This window comes from Nomascus leucogenys, chromosome 22a (genome assembly GCF_006542625.1).
Source record: "Nomascus leucogenys isolate Asia chromosome 22a, Asia_NLE_v1, whole genome shotgun sequence".
NCBI classification, from domain to species: domain Eukaryota; kingdom Metazoa; phylum Chordata; class Mammalia; order Primates; family Hylobatidae; genus Nomascus; species Nomascus leucogenys.
In genome coordinates, this window is record NC_044402.1 from 133,129,875 (window position 1) to 133,148,580 (window position 18,706).

Below are 18,706 nucleotides of genomic sequence, written 5' to 3' on the forward strand. Positions count from 1 at the left end.
GCTGGCTGCAGAGAAATTCCTGCCAAAAGCAGATTTATAAAATGCCTTAGTCATCGTGTGCTGTTCCACCCAGCACTGCCTCTCACTGAAGACCTCATTTCACAGCAAATGAAGTGCAGCACTGGGCTTGAAGGAAACCTAAATATTTCTCTCTAAAATACTGAGTATTACATAAGCATAAAACACTACATAAATAAACTAATTAAAATACTGCCAGCCAGGCGTGGTGGCTCACACCTGTCATCCCAGCACTTTGGGAGGCCGAGGCAGGCGGATCACCTGAGCTCAGACATTTGAAACCAGCCTGGCCAACATAGCCAGGCTCTACTAAAAATACAAAAATTAGCCGGGTGTGATGGCTCATGCCTGTAATCCCAACTACTTGGGAGGCTGAGGCAGGAGAATCACCTGAACCCGGGAGGCAGAGGTTGCAGTAGCCGAGATCGTGCCACTGCACTCCAGCCTGGGCTACAGAGTGAGACTCCATCTCTAAATTAATTAATTAATTAATTAACAAATAAATAATAAAACACTGTGATTGTTGGGCTGAAGAAGGCTAAATGCAGGGGGGCACTCAGCCTTTCCCTCTGTTTGCCCAATGGCAGGACAGCAATTCACAAAGACGAGATCCTTCTACCTCCCTTCCAGCTTTCCTGTGTAAAAGCAGAGATGGAAAATTTCCTCAAACAACTTGCTCATCAGCTAACTCAGAGATAGTGCCAATGGGACCAGGGAAATTTGGGAGCTAACTTTACTCCCTTCCCAGAGTTTTCCTGCCTTGGCAAGACTCTCCTTTGTCATGTCACCACTCCAAGATTTATGGCTTTTCGCCGGGCACTGTGGCTCACGCCTGTAATCCCAGCACTTTTGGAGGCCGAGGCGGGCGGATCACTAGGTCAGGAGATCGAGACCATCCTGGCTAACACAGTGAAACCTTGTCTCTACTAAAAATACAAAAAAATTAGCCGGGCATGGTGGCGGTTGCCTGTAGTCCCAGCTACTCGGGAGGCTGAGGCAGGAGAATGGCTTGAACCTAGGAGGTGGAGCCTGCAGTGAGCCGAGATCACGCCACTCACTCAGCCTGGGGGACAAAGCGAGACTCCATCTCAAAAAATAAAAATAAAATAAAATTATGGCTTTTTAATAAAATACTACTTAAGGCAGGACTTCAATCCACCTTTCAACTGAGGCTCCTCCCACATGATGTAAACTGTGCGCATTAACATAAAAATGGCTTTTCTCTTGTTAATCTATCTTTTGTCACAGAAGGCTTGTTCCAGCTATCAATTTACGAAGGTAGAGGGAAATTACATGTTCTTCCCTCAGGCTCATGTTTATGGAGGTCCCTGGTCTTACTGGTACCCCATCATCCTAAAGCGGGAATGTGAGAGCTACTGACCTGTATGATTGAGTTTTGTTCACTGATAATAAATTATTGCTATTTGTAGCATTTCACAGATCGTTTGCTTGCATTTGCCAGGTGTGTGTGTGTATTTGTGTGTGTGTGTGTGTGTATATATATATATATATATTTTTTTTTTTAACATAGTCTTGCTCTGTCCCCCAGGCTGCAGTACAGTGGTACCACCTTGGCTCACTGCAGTCTCCACCTCTTGGGTTCAAGGGATCCTCCCACTTCAGCCTCTGGAGTAGCTGGGATTACAAGCGCACACCACCACACTCAGCTAATTTTGTATTTTTTGTAGAGATGAGGTCTCACTATGTCGCCCAGGCTGGTCTGGAACCTCCTGCACTCAAGTAATCCTCCCACCTCAGCCTCCCAGAGAGCTGGGATTACAGGTGCGAGCCACCGTGCCTGGCTTTATAATCTTATTATCTTCAAATTATGAAGGTTTTACTTTCTCCTTTCCGACTTTCCTATCTCTGTTTTCTTTGCCTTACCTCATTGTGTTGGTGAGTACCTCCAGTACATTGTTGATTTACGCTGGTAACAATGGGTGTGCTGTCTTGTTCCTAACTTGGTGGGAATGCCTCCAGGAGTCCCCATTAAAGGCAATGTTGGTTTTGGAGCTGAAATGTATTCTGTCCTGTTAAAGAAGAGAAGAGCCGCGCGTGGTGGCTCACACCTGTAATCCCAGCACTTTAGGAGGCTGAGGTGGGCAGATCACAAGGTCAGGAGTTCGAGACCAGCCTGGCCTGTTCATGGTGAAACCCCATCTCTACTAAAAAAATACAAAAATTAGCCGGGTGTGGTGCTGCATGCTCGTAATCCCAGCTATTTGGGAGGCTGAGGCAGGAGAATCGCTTGAACCCGGGAGGCGGAGGTTGCAGTGAGCCAAGGTCCCGCCATTGTACTCCAGCCTGGGCAACAAGACAGAAACTCTGTCTCAAAAAAAAAAAAAAAAAAGAAGAAGAAGAAAAGAAAAGATTTAAAAGTTGTATGGGAGAGTATATGGATGTACCATCTTTTTGTAACCTAATTTTTCTTAAGAGATGAGGTCGAGGTCTCGCTAATGTTGCCCAGGCTGGAGTATGGTGGCTATTCACCGGCATGATCATCATGCACTATAGCATTGAACTCCCAGGCTCTAGCGATATTGCTACCTCAGTCTCCCAAGTAGCTAGGATTACAGGGGTTCCCCTTTGTGCCTGGCCCCATCTACTGATTTCATGAACATTTCGATTGTTTCCAGTATTTTGCTGAAAGAAGTGAATGGCTTTGTATATATACCCATCATTTTGCATGTGTAGAACCATATTTGTAGGATCAGTTCTAGAACTGGAATTGTTGGGCTGTATGATGGTTAATTTCATGTGTTAACTTGACTGGGCCGAGGAATGACCACATAGCTGGTAAAACACGATTTCTGTGTGTATCTGTGAGGATGTTTCTGGAGGAGATGAAGATTGGAGTTGACAGACTAAGTAAAGATTCACCCTCACCAGCGTAGGTGGGCATCATCCATCCATTAAGAGCTGAACAAAACAAAAAGGCAGAGTAGGGGCAAACTTGCTTTCTCTTCTTGAGCTGAGATATCCATCTTCTCCTGCCCTCCAACATTGGAGCTCCTGGTTCTTGATCCCGGTTCTCAGGCTTTAGGACTCAGACTGCATTTCCCAGGCCCTCCAGCTTGCAGACGGCAGGTGGTGGGACTTCTCAGCCTCCATAATCACCTGAGCCAATTCCCATAATAAGTCTCCTCATATATATACATATAGGCTGGGTCAAAGAGTACATGATATTTGATTTGATAAATATTGCCAAATTGCTCCCCAGGTTACACTCTCACCAGCAATGCATGTGTTTTATCTCAGCCCCACAAAGAGAATAAATTATAAAATTTAGATATTTGCTAATCCGATAGGTAAAAAATGGTATTTCAATGTCATTCTTTTTATGAGTGAGATTGAGTTTCTTTTCATATATTTAAGGACAATTTGTGTTGGGTTTTCTGTTCATAACTTGACCATTTTTCTATTGAGTTGATGGTCTTTTTCTTATTGACTAATAGGAGTTTTTCATAAATTAAGGAGATAATCCCTTTGTTTGTAATATGAGCTTGACCAGAGCAGGAACCAACACAATCGAATGAGGAGTCCAGGATGGCTTACCTAATGTTGTAGGATGAGACCTTTACCGTGCTGGTGGCTAAGGGTGGGCAAGAGAGTCAAAGATGAGTTGTATCTGAACAGGAAAACCTGTTGTTATGCAGGCAAGCTTGGCTCTAAAGTGGCTGCCTATATAACTTATTTTGGAGCCTCCAGGATATAAGCAGCCCAGGTACCAAGAAGGTGATGCAAGCATTTTGCCTCTCCTCCTAGTGGGAGGAGTTCCAGCTGCCTCCTGCTGGTGGGGACTGATGACCTGTCCAGCTCCACTGTCTCTTGTCCCTCTGGACTGTGTGAATGAGGATTCTGGCTGTGAATTGCTGATTTGCTTAGTTCTGTCCTCTGTCTAATGGTCATTTTCTTCTATGGACAGTCCTTTGCTCTGGTCTGCTGGGGTGTTGGGTGATTTTATTTGCTCTCCTTGAAATCACTGACCAGCAGCACTGCAAGTGTTCTCTCCAAGCTTGTCTTGTTTTGCCCAACGTGTTTTTACATCCAAAGTCTTGTTGCTATGTATTTGAATGAATCAGTCTTTCTTTTTATGGCTTCTGGAGATTGACTCATACTTGAAAGCCCTTTCCTGTAAAACCTGGATCTATTTATAGAGAAGACTAAAGGTTTGAAAGAGCCATAGCGCAGGGGGTGGGGAGATGGAAACCCACTACACCTGCACACAAGGATGCTCGGGGAGTGCCGAGGGCATGGATTGGTGGCTCAATCCAGGAAGGAACTAATCCAGTCTGGATCCCCAGGTTCAGGAACTGTCAGAGCTGGTGGGCTGGAGACAGAGGGCACAAGCTGGAGAAGGCCCCAGTCACGGTACCTGAAGTGATTGACCAAGGGGCCTCAGCAGGTGAGGGAGGTTATGGCAGAGTAACAGGGAGGGTTAGGGGTTCTGGGGGCCCTAGTGAGACAAACAGCAGGTAGCGTAAGAGTCAGAGAAGAAGATGACTAGAAGGAAAGTCATTCCAGAAAGAGCAATTTCAGGTGATGGCAAAGGCCAGAGGACAAGCACGGGAGAGGGCGGCTGGCAGGCCTGATGCTTTAGGCCAAGGAACCACGAAGGCGGGGAGGTGTTGGTCCGGGATGTCTCCCAGGATGATGACGTGTTGAAGCTCAAAGGAAGACCAAAGTCACGGTTAAAGCCCGCCGTCACCATCACTTAGCTCAGCACATCTTAGTCCTGATCGTGCCTTATAATCAGCAGGGTCTGGACCCGGCACCCATGATTCCAGTGTCAGCTGCAGTTATAAATTGCTGTCCTAACTTATGTCCCTGTTAAGCTTTCCACTGAAGTAGGGAGCATGAATTAAATGCAAGAGACCCTGTCAGTTCATCTTAGGCCTAACCACATGGACTTCCTAGCCTTTTCCTGGTGCCTCAACAATCACAGGGCAGCCCAGTGCAGGTGCGGTGCTAACAGCCCAGACCCGGTTTCCTAGTCCCGGCTCTGTTTCTGCTTAGTTGAGATCACTTGCAGCCTCAGGGCAGATCCAGGATGAGCTTGGGCGCAGAAGGGTCATTCTGGCAGCACATCAGCTCATCTTGATGAGTCCAGTGTCAAGCAGCAAAATGTCTGCCAGGTCAAGGGTACGTGGAGATGAAAGACTCTGAAGTCATCAGGGATAATTGACATTTACTGTAGCCTCCCAGCAACCTACAACATTAACTACCACCATCAGAGAGCCTTCAAAATTGCATGAGACTAGAATGAACCATGTAATGCTGGATTAGAGTAGAACATAGCCTACAATCATGTTTAATAGACACACACACAGATAGATACAGACATATAGATATGTGTGTCTATGTGGGTTAATATAGGTAGACATGTTCCCTAGATTTGTCCTCTGAGACAGACTAGAGGCAGTGACACCCAGTAGCAATGAGTACACCTTATACCCAGATCTTGAGACAGGGTCTCCCTCGCTCTGTCGCCCAGGCTGGAGTGCAGTAGTGTGATTTTGGCTTACTGCAACCTCTGCTTCCTGGACTCAAGTGACTCTCCTGCCGCAGCCTCCCAAGTAGCTGAAACTACAAGCACACACCACTGTGCCTGGCTAATTTTTGTATTTTTTGTAGAGACAGCGTTTTGCCATGTTACCCAGGCTGGTCTTGAACTCCTGAGCTCAGGTGATCTGCCCGCCTCAGCTTCCCAAAGTGCTGGGATTACAGGCATGAGCCACCACACCTGGCCCTAGATCTTGATTTCTAAATACAATTATCCAATACAAGGAACCAGACTCCTTGGTGAAAGAGCTGATTATAGGGCTGGGCAGGAAAAATATAAGATAAGCCTGGAGCATTTTATAGAGCCGGAAAGTTAAGGAGTGCTAAAAACAAGGCCCAGCGCAGTGGCTCACTCCTGTAATCCCAGCACTTTGGGAGGCCAAGGTGGGCAGATCACCTGAGGCCAGGAGTTCGAGACCAGCCTGGCCAACATGGTGAAACCCCGTCTCTACTAAAAATACAAAAATTAGCTGGGTGTAGGTGGCACGCGCCTGTAATTCCAGCTACTGCAGAGGCTGAGGCAGAAGAATCGCTTGAACCCAGGAGGCAGAGAGGTTACAGTGACCAAGATTGTGCCGCTGCACTCCAGCCTGGGCCATAGAGTGAGACTCTGTCTCAAAAAAAAAAAAAAGTGCTAAAAACAAAAAACAGCAAAGAAACCACATTGATGGGACATGTCAAAGGGACACAGGAGCCACCTGAAAGTGCCAAATGGCCAAAGCTGAAACAATTGAGCAACAAAGTAAAAAGTGGTATTGGATTATAGCCCAAAGCGTAAAATAAAGGTCTTTGAATGTGACTGATATAAAATAAATAGGAAGAGTAGACAAATCGTCTGTGGAGAATTCTAAATCCTGCGTGGAATAACTTCATTCCTTCAGTGTTGGCTGCATACAGTGACTCCCTTCCAGCGAGTGCAGCGTGGAAAGGAGATCACGAGTGTAAAGCTGAGAATGGAGAAAGCTGAGCAATCCTGCCTCAGCCAGGTGGCCAGGTCAGCAGTGACAGGGAGAAGTCACATGGTGGTGTGTACCCTTGACACGGTGTGATGAGGGGGGCACTTTACTTCTGTGGTCTTCTTTCTAAACACGCCCAACCCCAGTCTAATCATGAGAAAGATGAATTCCAGTAGCGAGACAGACGTTCTATAGAACACTGACTGTACTCCTCGAAGCTTGAGCAGCCATCGCAACAAGGAAAGTCTGAGAAATTGTCCCAGCCAGCAGGAACCTCCAAAGACAGGACAACCGGGTGTCATGTGGTATCTGGATGGGACCCTGGAGCAGAAAAAGGACAATAACTAAGGAAATCTGAATAAAGTATGGATTTTTTTTTTTTAAGAGACAGGGATCTCACTATGTTGCTCAGGCTGGAGTGCAGTGGCTATTCCAGGCATGATTATAGCACACTATAGCCTCAGATTCTTGGTTTAATGGGATCCTCCAGCCTCAGCCTCCTGAGTAGCTGGGACTAGGTGCATGCCACCACACCTGGCTCAGAACACCTTATTTATTTATTTATTTACTTTTGAGAGTGAGTCTCACTCTGTTGCCCAGGCTGGAGTACAGTGGCACAATCTTGGCTCACTGCAACTTTCGCCTCCCAGACTCAAGTGATTCTCCTGCCTCAGCCTCCCAAATAGCTGGGATTACGGGTGCACACCACCATGCCTGGCTAATTTGTGTGTGTTTTTTAGTAAAGACCGGGTTTCACCATGTTGGCCAGGCTGGTCTCGAATTCCCAATCTCAGGTGATCCAGTTGCTTTGGCCTCCCAAAGTGCTGGGATCACAGGCCTGAGCCACTGCGCCCAGCCAGAAAACCTTATTAATAAATATTACAGGCAAGATCTGCAAATGAATGCTAAAAATAGTGAGTAAGACTTCAAGGAGAAACAGAATATTTCCCATAGCCTCCAAGTATCTCCCCTGAAAATATTTCTTATCACAGTGATGGTTTGAATGTATGTTGACAAATATTTGATATTCCTCATTCCAGGAGAGGGAGCTTATTTCCCCTCCCCTTAAAAATGTGCTGCTGGAGCCATAAAAAAGGATGAGTTCATGTCCTTTGTAGGGACATGGATGAAGCTGGAAACCATCATTCTCAGCAAACTATCACAAGGACAGAAAACCAAACACTGCATGTTCTCACTCATAGGTGGGAATTGAACAATGAGAACACTTGGACACAGGGCGGGGAACATCACACACTGGGGCCTGTCATGGGGTGGGGGAGGGAGGAGGGATAGCATTAGGAGATATACCTAATGTCAATGACGAGTTAATAGGTGCAGCACACCAACATGGCACATGTAGACATTTGTAACAAACCTGCACGTTGTGCACATGTACCCTAGAACTTAAAGGATAATAATTTAAAAAAAACGTGCTGCTGGATTAGTGACTTGCTTCTAATGAATGAGAGCAGAAAGGGAAAAGCAGTAATTTAATAGTGGAGGAAACTGACAGACACCACCTTCACCAAGTGGTCAGAGTCAACAGCATCAGTGAGGCACGTTGACATGGCATGCCTCGGGAGGAAGTGCTGAGAGAGGCAGTCACCTGTGAAGTCTTCTTCCCCCGAATCCATAACCTTAATCTACTCATGAGACAATGTCAGACATACCCACACCAAGGGACATTCTACAAAATGCCAAAATACCTGACCAGCACTATTCAAAAGTGTGAATGTCATAAAAGACAAGGAAAAACCTAGAAACTGTCACAGATGAGTGAGGAGACCTGATGGCTATCATCTGGAATCTTGGTTAGGATTCTGGAACAGAAGAAGGTCAACCAGGGAAATTGGAATAAAGTCTGAAGTTTAGTTAGCAGTAGTGTACCATGCTAATTTCTTAGTTTTGATCAATGTGCCATATTTAGGTAAAGTGGTAACATTAGGGGAAGCAGGGTGAAGGGTACATGGGAACTCTGTGTACTGTCTTAGCAACTCTTGTGTAAGTCTAAAATTATTTTAAAATAAAAGTTCAAGTTGCACCCCTTGGCTCCTGCCTGTAATCCCAGCTCCTCTGGAGGCCGAGACAGGAGGATCACTTGAGCCCAGGAGTTTGAGACCACCCTGGGCAACATAGCAAGACCCCATCTCTTGGAAATTTTATTAAAATTAGCCAGGCATAGTGGTGTGTGGCTGTAGTCTCAGCTACTCAGGAGGCTGAGGTGGGAGGATTGTTTGAGCCCAGGAATTTGAGGCTGCAGTGAGCTATGATCAAGCCCCTGCACTCCAGCCTGGGCAACAGATCAAGACCCCATCTCTAAACAAATAAATGAATTACATTAAATTAAAGTACAGCCAGGCACAGTGGTTCATGCCTGTAATCCCAGCACTTTGGGAGGCCAAGGTGGGCAGATCATGAGATCAGAAGATCGAGACCATCCTGGCTACCCTGGTGAAACCCTGTCTCTACTAAAAACACAAAAAATTAGCCAGACGTGGTGGCATGTGCATGTAGTCCCAGCTACTAGGGAGGCTGAGGCAGGAGAATCGCTTGAACCCAGGAGGCGGAGGTTGCAGTGAGCTGAGATCGCGCCACTGCACTCCAGCCTGGGCGACAGAGAGCGAGACTCCGTCTCAAAGAAATAAAATAATAAATTAATTAAAGTACAAAAACTTACACAGCGGTATGCTTGATTTCAATGCTTGGCTCTTGCTCTAAAGCAGGGCCTGGATTCCTGCTCTCCAAATTGGCTCCATCAGTACCCGCACCAGGGCATTATTGGCTGACAGGCCTCTTATTCAGGGAGACTCCGCCTTTTGCTCCACCCACCAGGCTCCATCTACCCCTCCACCTGTCCTGAGTCAGCATAGGGCCTGCAGGTAGGTGAGAGCCTGCAGGTGCTTTAGCCCCTACAATCTAGGCAAGCTCAGCCTGACAGCAAAGGAATGAGAGCCCCACTTGGCACAGGGAAACATTTCCATGAGCTCAAGTCAGAAAAGTACATGCCTGGCCAGGCGCGGTGGCTCATGCCTGTAATCCCAGCACTTTGGGAGGCCAAAGCGGGTGGATCACCTGAGGTCAGGAGTTCAAGACCAGCCTGGCCAACATGGCGAGACCCCGTCTCTACTAAAAATACAAAAATTAGTCCGGTGTAGTAGCTTGCATCTATACTCCCAGCTACTTGGGAGGCTGAGGCAGGAGAATCTCTTGAACCTGGGAGGCAGAGGCTGCAGTGAGCTGAGATCCCGCCACTGCACTCCAGCCTGGGTGACAAAGCAAGACTCTGTCTCAAAAAAATAAAAAATAGGCCAGGCGTGGTGGCTCACGCTTGTAATCGCAGCACTTTGGGAGGCCGAGGCGGGCGGATCACAAGGTCAGGAGATCGAGACCACGGTGAAACCCCGTCTCTACTAAAAAATACAAAAAAATAGCCAGGCGTGGTGGTGGGCGCCTGTAGTCCCAGCTACTCGGAGAGGCTGAGGCAGGAGAATGGCGTGAACCCAAGAGGCGGAGCTTGCAGTGAGCCGAGATCCCGCCACTGCACTCAGCCTGGGCGACAGAGCGAGACTCCATCTCAAAAAATAAATAAATAAAAATTAAAAAAATAAAAATAATAAAAAATAAAAAAGTACATGCCAATGAGGCCTGATAGGATCCCCCCTTCCCTGATCTGTGCAGGGTGCACACCAAGCAGGAGGAGAAGCGGTGGGACCCAAAGTGTCAAGTGGTAAAGAGAGGGACCCCACAGAGGAGGTGGGCAGTCCCAAGAGTGGAAGGCATGGCCTACTTTGCCCATCAGGGAACGCCTCTCGACCCCCTTCCTTGGGTGGGCTCTGGGTGGTCCACACATGACAGGTGGCTAGAATCCAAAATAAGGGGGGAACTGCCTCCAGCTGTGGGTCACTGGTGAGCCACAGCTAATGGTCAGGATGTCCCCTCCCAGGTCAAGAGCATGCTAAGGTGGTGACAGGTCAAATCATGGAAAAAAAGTTCGAAAAAATGCACGACACCAAGCCTAGGCTGACCCTCTAGGACAACTGTTGTTAAGATGCCAGTCCAGAATGAGCTGAGGCTTGCAAAAACCACCAAGAGCAGTACTGCATCTTTTAATTGATGATCAGAGCATAAAAGAACAAGAGGCAACTGATGTGAGATTAAGACAGGCAGACAAATTGCCTTCCCTGTTGGAAAATGGGTCATCAGTGTGGAAAGGGCGGGCTGCTCAGCATGGGTGCAGACGAGAAGTCATGCCTGGGAAATCATGGGTCCCAGCACTAACCCAGGCGGGAAAAGCTACACCCAATTCTCCAGAAGCGGGGAGGGGGTGTCAGCTACCTCTCCAGGGGCTGCTGCTCAGTGCTCCAGCGGAAGATCTGAGGTCTCGGAGGCACCCCACCAGTACCACCCACAGCATAGCTGAGGCCCTGAACCCCTCCAGCCCTAAGAAGGGAACAGTGCCAGAGGAATGGTTTCAAATATCTAAATGATCAATCATGGAAAATGGCCTTGTGTGTGGAACTAGCACCTCTGGGTAGAAGTTACAGTGATGAGGCTTTAGGTTTAAGAAAAGCTCTGTGACCATTTGAGCTGTCTAAAAATGGAGTGGCTGGCTCAGGCACTGCAGGCGAAGAAGCAGAGCCCGGAAGGCCACCTGTTCGGGGATTTGCTGAGATGCCAGTGGTAGACCCAAGGGTAGGCCAGATGACCTTTAAGGCCCCATTCAGTCATGAGATCTGAGGGTCTCAGAACTGAGACTTTCGGGAGCTTAACAGCCCCCTCTCCAGCAGCTACCCCAGCCCTGGGAATGCAGTGGTGTCAAAGGGTCTGTCGCAGCTGGTGAATTAGGCCCTGGCACCAGTGGCAACCTGGCAGACTGCCAGTTTGGCCCAGAAGATGCCCTGGCCCCTGGGCCTCCTGGGAAATGTGAACAGCTTATGGATAAAAGGATAGCTCTGTCTAGCTTCCCAGACCGCAGCTGCCAGGAAGGGGCCGAAAGGGATGATTTGACCCTCCACAAGCTAAACAGGAAATCCCTCAAGACATGGGTCAACATGAAGGGACATCAGATCCCAGCGGCTCCTGCACCTGTCACGCCCCCGCCCTCTCTCCCAGGACCCAGGGCTCCAGCTAAGCACCTCCTGTGGCCGCCATCCTTCTGCAGCCCCCTCCCCCAGGCAGCCCGGCGCCTTGCCGCTCCCACGGAATGTCCTGCTCTACTCACTTCCCCACCTCACCAGGTGGCCCCAGCGCTGGCATTCAATGCCTCCTCTCCCTGCAAAACTTTTTTTTTAGATGGAGTCTCGCTCTGTTGTCCAGGCTGGAGTGCAGTGGTGTAATCTTGGCTCAACACAATCTCCACCTCCCAATTCAAGCAATTCTCCTGCCTCAGCCTCCCGAGTAGCTGTGATTACAGGTGGGCACCACCACGCCCAGCTAATTTTTGTATTTTTAGTAGAGATGGGGTTTCGCCATGTTGGCCAGGCTGGTCTCGAACTCCTGACCTCAGATGATCTGCCCACCTCAGCCTCCCAAAGTGCTAGGATTACAGGCATGAGCCACCACTCCTGACCAATATTTTTTTCTTTCTAAATGAAGGACTTTTTTCCTATTTCAAAAACAAGACAAAAATTAGACAAACTAAAATTTAGACAAACTATGATACATTCATACAATGGAATATTATTCAGTGATTAAAAATAAATGAGCTATCAAGCTATAAAAGGACGGAGAAGAAATGTAAATGCATAATGCTAAGTGAAAAAAGCCTGAAAAGGCCCCATACTGTATGACTCCAACTGTGACATTCTGGAAAAGGTAAAACCGTGGAGACACTATGATCAAGTGGTTGCTGGGAATTGGAGAGAGGGAGAGAGAGATGAATAGGCAAAGCACTAGATTTTTAGGGCACGGAAACTATTATTCTGTACGCGACTGTAAGGGTGGGTACATGTCATTGTCCATTTCTCAAAACTCACAGAATGTACAACGCAAGCAGTGAAGCCTCATGTAAACTAGGGGCTTTAGTTAGTGATCGAGCATCAGCACTGGTGAACCTGGAGAGGACGTGGAGGTTCCACGTTTCTTCCCGCGTGCCTCGCCCTGTGCATCTCTTCATCCTTTGCGATATCTTTTATAATAAACCAGCAAACTGATTTCCTTGAGTTAGATGAGCTGCTCTAGCAAATTATTATTATTATTTTTTGAGACGGAATCTCGCTCTGTCACCCAGGCTGGAGTGCAGTGGCGCAATCTTGGCTCACTGCAACCTCCGCCTCCGGGGTTCAAGCGACTCTCCTGCCTCAGCCTCCTGAGTAGCTGGGATTACGGACATGCGCTACCGCGCCCTCCTAATTTTTGTATTTTTATTTATTTATTTATTTATTTGAGATGGAGTTTTGCTCTTGTCGCCCAGGCTAGAGTGCAATGGTGCAATCTTGGCTCACTGCAACCTCCGCCTCCCGGTTCAAGGGATTCTCCTGCTTCAGCCTCCCAAGTGACTGGGATTACAGGCATATGCCACTACGCCTGGCTAATTTTGTATTCTTAGTAGAGACAGAGTTTCTCCATGTTGATCAGGCTGGTTTCAAACTCCTGACCTCAGGTGATCCACCTGCTTCAGCCTCCCAAAGTGCTGGGATTACAGGCATGAGCCACCACGCCAGGCCAATTTTTGTATTTTTAGTAGAGATGGGGTTTCACCATGTTGGCCAGGCTGAACTCCTGACCTCAGGTGAGCCACCCGCCTTGGCCTCCCAAAATGCTGGGATTACAGGCATGAGCTACTGCACCCAGCCTGCTCTAAAAATTAAGCAAACCTAAGGAGGGGTTCTTGGGAACCCTGATTTATACCCAGATGTTCAGAATCAGGTAAAAGAACCATGAGTTTGCAATTGGCATCGGAAGTGAGGGATAGTCTTATGGGACTGAGCGCTCAACCTGTGGGATCTGAAACTGTCTCCAGATAGTGTCACAATTTCATTAAATTAAGGGCCTCATGAGGTGGTTCACATCTGTAATCTCAGCACTTCAGGAGGCCGAGGCAGGTGGATCACTTGAGACCAGGAGTTCAAGACCAGCCTGGCTAACATGGAGAAACCTTGTCTTTATTTATTTTATTTTTTTAATGGTTAAAAAAAAAGGAAGAATGTAATTGAATTAGAGGACACTCAGTTGGTGTTCGCTGCAGAATTGATTGACTGGTTTTTGTGTTTGTTTGAGACAGGATCTCACTCTGGCACTCAGGCTGGAGTGCAGTGGCTCATTGCAGCCTCAACTTACCGGGATGAAGCAATCCTCCTGCCTCAGCCTCCCAGCTAGCTAGGACTGACTACAGGCGCATGCCACCATACCTGGCTAGTTTTTTTGTTTGTTTGCTTTTTGAGATGGAGTCTCGCACTGTCCCCCAGGCTGGAGTGCAGTGGCACGATCTCAGCTCACTGCAACCTCCGCCTCCCAGGTTCAAGTGATTCTCCTGCCTCAGCCTCCCAAGTAGCTGGGATTACAGGCACATGCCACCACGCCCAGCTAATGTTTTGTATTTTTAGTAGAGACAGGGTTTCACCATGTTAGCCAGGATGGTCTTGAACTCCTGACCTTGTGGTCTGCCCACCTCGGCCTCCCAAAGTGCTGGGATTACAGGAGTGAGCCACCGTGCCCTACCACTGGCTGTTTTTTTTAAAAAATTTTTTGTAGAGAGGGGGTCTTAGTTTGTTGTCCAGGCTGGTCTGGGAACTCCTGGGTCAAGAGCTCCTCCCACCTCAGCCTCCCAAAGTGCTGGGATTACAGCCGTGAGCCGCTGCACCCGGAATAGTTTCTTCCTACTGTACTTTCAACAACACAAAATCTTCTATGATCTCGGGTTATCAAGAAATGTGTGTGAATTTCTCTCCACCAAAAACCCATCAATTGGCTGGGTGTGGCGGCTCACCCCTGTGATCCTGGCATTTTGGGAGGCTGAGGTGGGAGGATCGACTGAACCCAGAAGCTTGAGACCAGGCTGGGCAACAAAGTGAGACCCCATCCATATGGAAAAAAAAAAAAAAAGAAAAAAAAAAAAAAAAAAAAAAGAAGAAGAAGAAAGAAGAAAGAAGAAGAAGAGGAAGAGGAAGGAAGAAGAAGAAGAGGAAGAAGAAGAAGAAGGAAGAGGAGAAGAAGAGAGAGAAGAAGAGAAGAGGAAGAAGAGAAGGAGAAGGAGAAGGAGAAGAAGAAGAAGAAGAAGAGGGGAGGAGGGAGGAGGAGGAGGATGGGGAGGAGGAGGAGGAAGAGAGGAAGGAGGAAGGAAGAAGAAGAGGTGGAGGAAAGAGGAGGAGGAAGAAAGAAGAAGAGGAAGAAGAAGAAAAGAAAGAAGGAAGAGGAGGAAGAGGAGGAGGAGAAGGAGGAAGAGAAGAAGAAAAAACTACTAAGTTTTCTTCCCCCTCGCTCTCCTCGGATGACAGGTTTTGGCTTTTGTGAGGCTTTTGTTTTATTTCGTTTTGTGGAGAGGGTGGTGGCTCTTTGGGTTTTGCGGCTTTAAATCATAATTGTTGCCTCTCCCTTTTCCAATCATTATACTACTTTATTTTTGTGTGTCATTGCGTTGGCCACAATATCCAGAAAAAAATGTCAAATGATTGCAGTGCCACTGGGATTTATTCCTTGTTGATTGAACTTCAGTGCTTCTAGGATTGCCTACAGCTACCTAGAGAGGATTCTTCTTCATATTCACTCAAGGAATCATTCTACTGCTAATTTACCAAAAGTTTATATCAGGGGTGGATGCTGACCTTCATCAAATGCTTCTTCATAGGTACCAAATGATCTTTTCCTTTAAAAAGACTGTTTCCCGTCCCCTTCTATCTTTTATTCATCTTACCCTTCACTGATTTCTCCTTTCTCAGCTAAAAACAGCTGCTTATGGCCACCTCCTTCCTTCTTGATTTTCTTCCCTCTCCAGCCTCTGAAATGAATGCTCTGGGCCAGCAGACACCACTCTTTTGCCACTGCTCTCTCCTGGAGCCTCCAGCCCACCCCGCCCCGTTCTGCATCCTCCCTGGCCTGGAGAACACCCTTCTCACTCTCATTTCAGGGTGGGTCTCCTGATCTCCTGCCTGGGCCATGGGTCAGATCCTCCCCTCTCTGCTCCTCCATCTCATGCCAACAAGACCTCAAGTGGTCTTCCTCTGTGGTGCCCAGGCTCTTGTCTCTCTCCCTACCTGCCCAGTAGACACGAGACTTCACTGTCACCCCACACTCACATTCAGGGTCTGAAACACGGTTCATCCTCTTCCCTTCTCTTTCAGCTTCCCACTTCCCGCAGCTCAGCAAGACAGGGAAACACACATGCCTGGGGCCAGGAGCCTGTGGCCTCTTTCTCTCCCTAAGTCCTGGCGCTGGCGCCACACTTCCCACAGTGCTCTTCCCCTTCAGGCCCAGCATGCTCTTCCGAGTACATAAGCTCATTCAAGCCTTCCCAGCCCTGATAGCCAGATCACTGTGGTCCCATTTTACAGATAAGGAAGCACCTTACCAGCCTAGACGTCTAGTAGGCGCAGAGGCCAGGAAGGAGGTGCACCAGCCGACCCTGCCTCCAGGGATGGCTGGTTCCAGCGTCTTCTCACCACCTTTGCTTTCTTCCCCAGCGGTGATGGAGTCGGACACCCAGATGCTATGCCAGAGCCCCCTGTCTTGGTGGGATGTTAAACAATTAGGGGCCAGGCCGCGTGCAGTGGCTCACATCTGTAATCCCAGCATTTTGGGAGGCTGAGGCGGGTGGATCACCTGAGGTCAGGAGTTCGAGACCAGTCTGGCCAATATGGTGAAACCGTGTATCTACTAAAAATACAAAAAAATTAGCCAGGCATGGCGGAACGCACCTGTAATCCCAGCTACTCGGGAAGCTGAGGCGGGAGAATCTCTTGAACCTGGGAGGCAGAGGTTGCAACTGAGCCGAGATCACGCCACTGCACTGTAGCCTGGGCGACAGAGTGAGACTCCGTCAAAAAAAAAGAGGCCAGGTGCGGTGGCTCACGCCTGTAATCCCAGCACTTTGGGAGGCCGAGGCGGGTGGATCACGCGGTCAGGAGTTTGAGACCAGCCTGACCAATATGGTGAAACTCCGTCTCTACTAAAAATACAAAAATTAGCCGGGCGTGGTGGCATGCACCTGTAATCCCAGCTACTCAGGAGGCTGAGGCAGAAGAATTGCTTGAATCCAGGAGGTGGAGGTTGCAGTGAGCCAAGATTGTGCCGTTGTACTCCAGCCTGGGCAACAGAGCGAGACTCTGTCAAAAAAAAAAAAAAAAAAAAGAGAGAGGGAGGGAGGGAGGGAAGGATTAGAAACCAAGTGATCAGACAGTTTGCTCTGTGGCCCCCCAGCTTCCTCTCGCCATAAGGACGTGGCTTTACTGTTGTGACTCCTCAGTACTAGAAAAACACCGTCAGCCAGGAAGGTGGGGACCTGTGGGCAGCCGGTGGCGCGGGCGCAGGCTCTGGAGCAGGCTCGTTTGGCTGCTTGCCAGCAGGCCTCAGCCTCGTCACCGGGCTGCTCCGAGCCCCAGGTCCTCATTTGGGAAGGTCAGGATTCCCCACCCGAGAGGCTGTGTTAGCACCGAGCGAAGTGAAGTGCAGAAGAGCACGGCCCCGCGCGGGGAACGTGGTGGATGTCCGCGCGCGCGGTGCAAGGTCCCCGCGGAGGAGGCGGTGTGGGGCGCAGGGGCGCCGCCTCCGTTGCTACCTGTCAGCCTCTCCAGGCGAAGGCATTAAGAGTTGAGGGCCAGAGACCCCAGGGACCCTGACCAGAGGTGCCGGACTCAAGCGGTGCCTTGGGGCTACTGAGAGCGTGGGCAGTGTTTGAGCTACACGGCCGACCCGGGGTGTCTCCTCTTCCACCTGCCCACTAGACATGAGACTTCACTCCCACCCCACATTCTGCAGGTCTGAACCAGAGGTCTCCCCTCCCCGCTTTGCTTTGGATACCTGTCCCCCTCCCCCGAGTCTGCGACTGCCCTGAAACAGAGGAGAAATCAGTTGACTAACTGCTCAATACGTTATTTCACTTTTAAATGATTCTTCAAGAAGCAAACCTCCAAAATAGACCTTATGTACATATTAAAATTAATATATGATACAGTGACATCTCAAATCACTGAAAAAAGTATTATTCAATAAAGGGCCTGGAATTAACAATTAAAAATAAATAATCTCTGCTGAGCACAGTGGCTCACGCCTATAATCCCAGCACTTTGGGAGACCTAGGTGGGAGGAGCTTGACCCTGGATTTCAAGACCCCCTGGGGCAACACAGGGAGACCCCATCTCTAGGAAAGAAAAAAAAATTGTAATTAGTTGGGCATGGTGGCACATGCCTGTAGTCCCAGCTATTGGGAAAGCTGAGGCAGGAGGACAGCTTGAGTCCAAGTGTTCAAGGCTGGAGTGAGCCATGATCATGCCACTGCACCCCAGCCCAGGTGACAGAGTGAGACACAGATTCAAAAAAAGAAATGCAGAAAAGCCAACATTAAGTAGCCAAATCTGGGACAATTTGGGCATCAGAATAACTAATGAGGCCAGATGCAGTGGCTCATGCCTGTAATCCCAACACTTTGGGAGGCAGAGGCTGGCGGATCCCTTGAGGTCAGGAGAACAAGACCAGCCTGGCCAACCTAGTGAAACTCCATCTCTACTAAAAATACAAAAATTAGCTGGGCGTGGTGGCACACTCCTGTAATCCCAGCTACCCATGAGGCTGGGCGAGAGGATCTCTTGAATCCAGGAGGCAGAGGTTGCAGTGAGCCAAGATCGTGCCACTGCACTCCGGCATGGGTAACAGATAAAAACAAAACAAAACAAAACAAAAACTAATGATAGTAACAGATTATAATTCATTAAATAACATAAGAATCTAGGGCTCGGCGCAGTGGCTCACACCTGTAATCCCAACACTTTGGGAGGCCGAGGCGGGTGGATCACCTGAGGTCAAGAGTTTGAGACCAGCCTGACCAACATGTTGAAACCCCATCTCTACTAAAAATACAAAAATTAGCCAGGCCTGGTGGGCATGCACCTGTAATCCCAGCTACCCCAGAGGCTGAGGCAGGACAATCACTTGAACCCAGGAGGCAGAGGTTTCAGTGAGCCGAGATTGCACCACTGCACTCCAGCATGGGCAACAGAGCGAGACTCTGTATTAAAAAA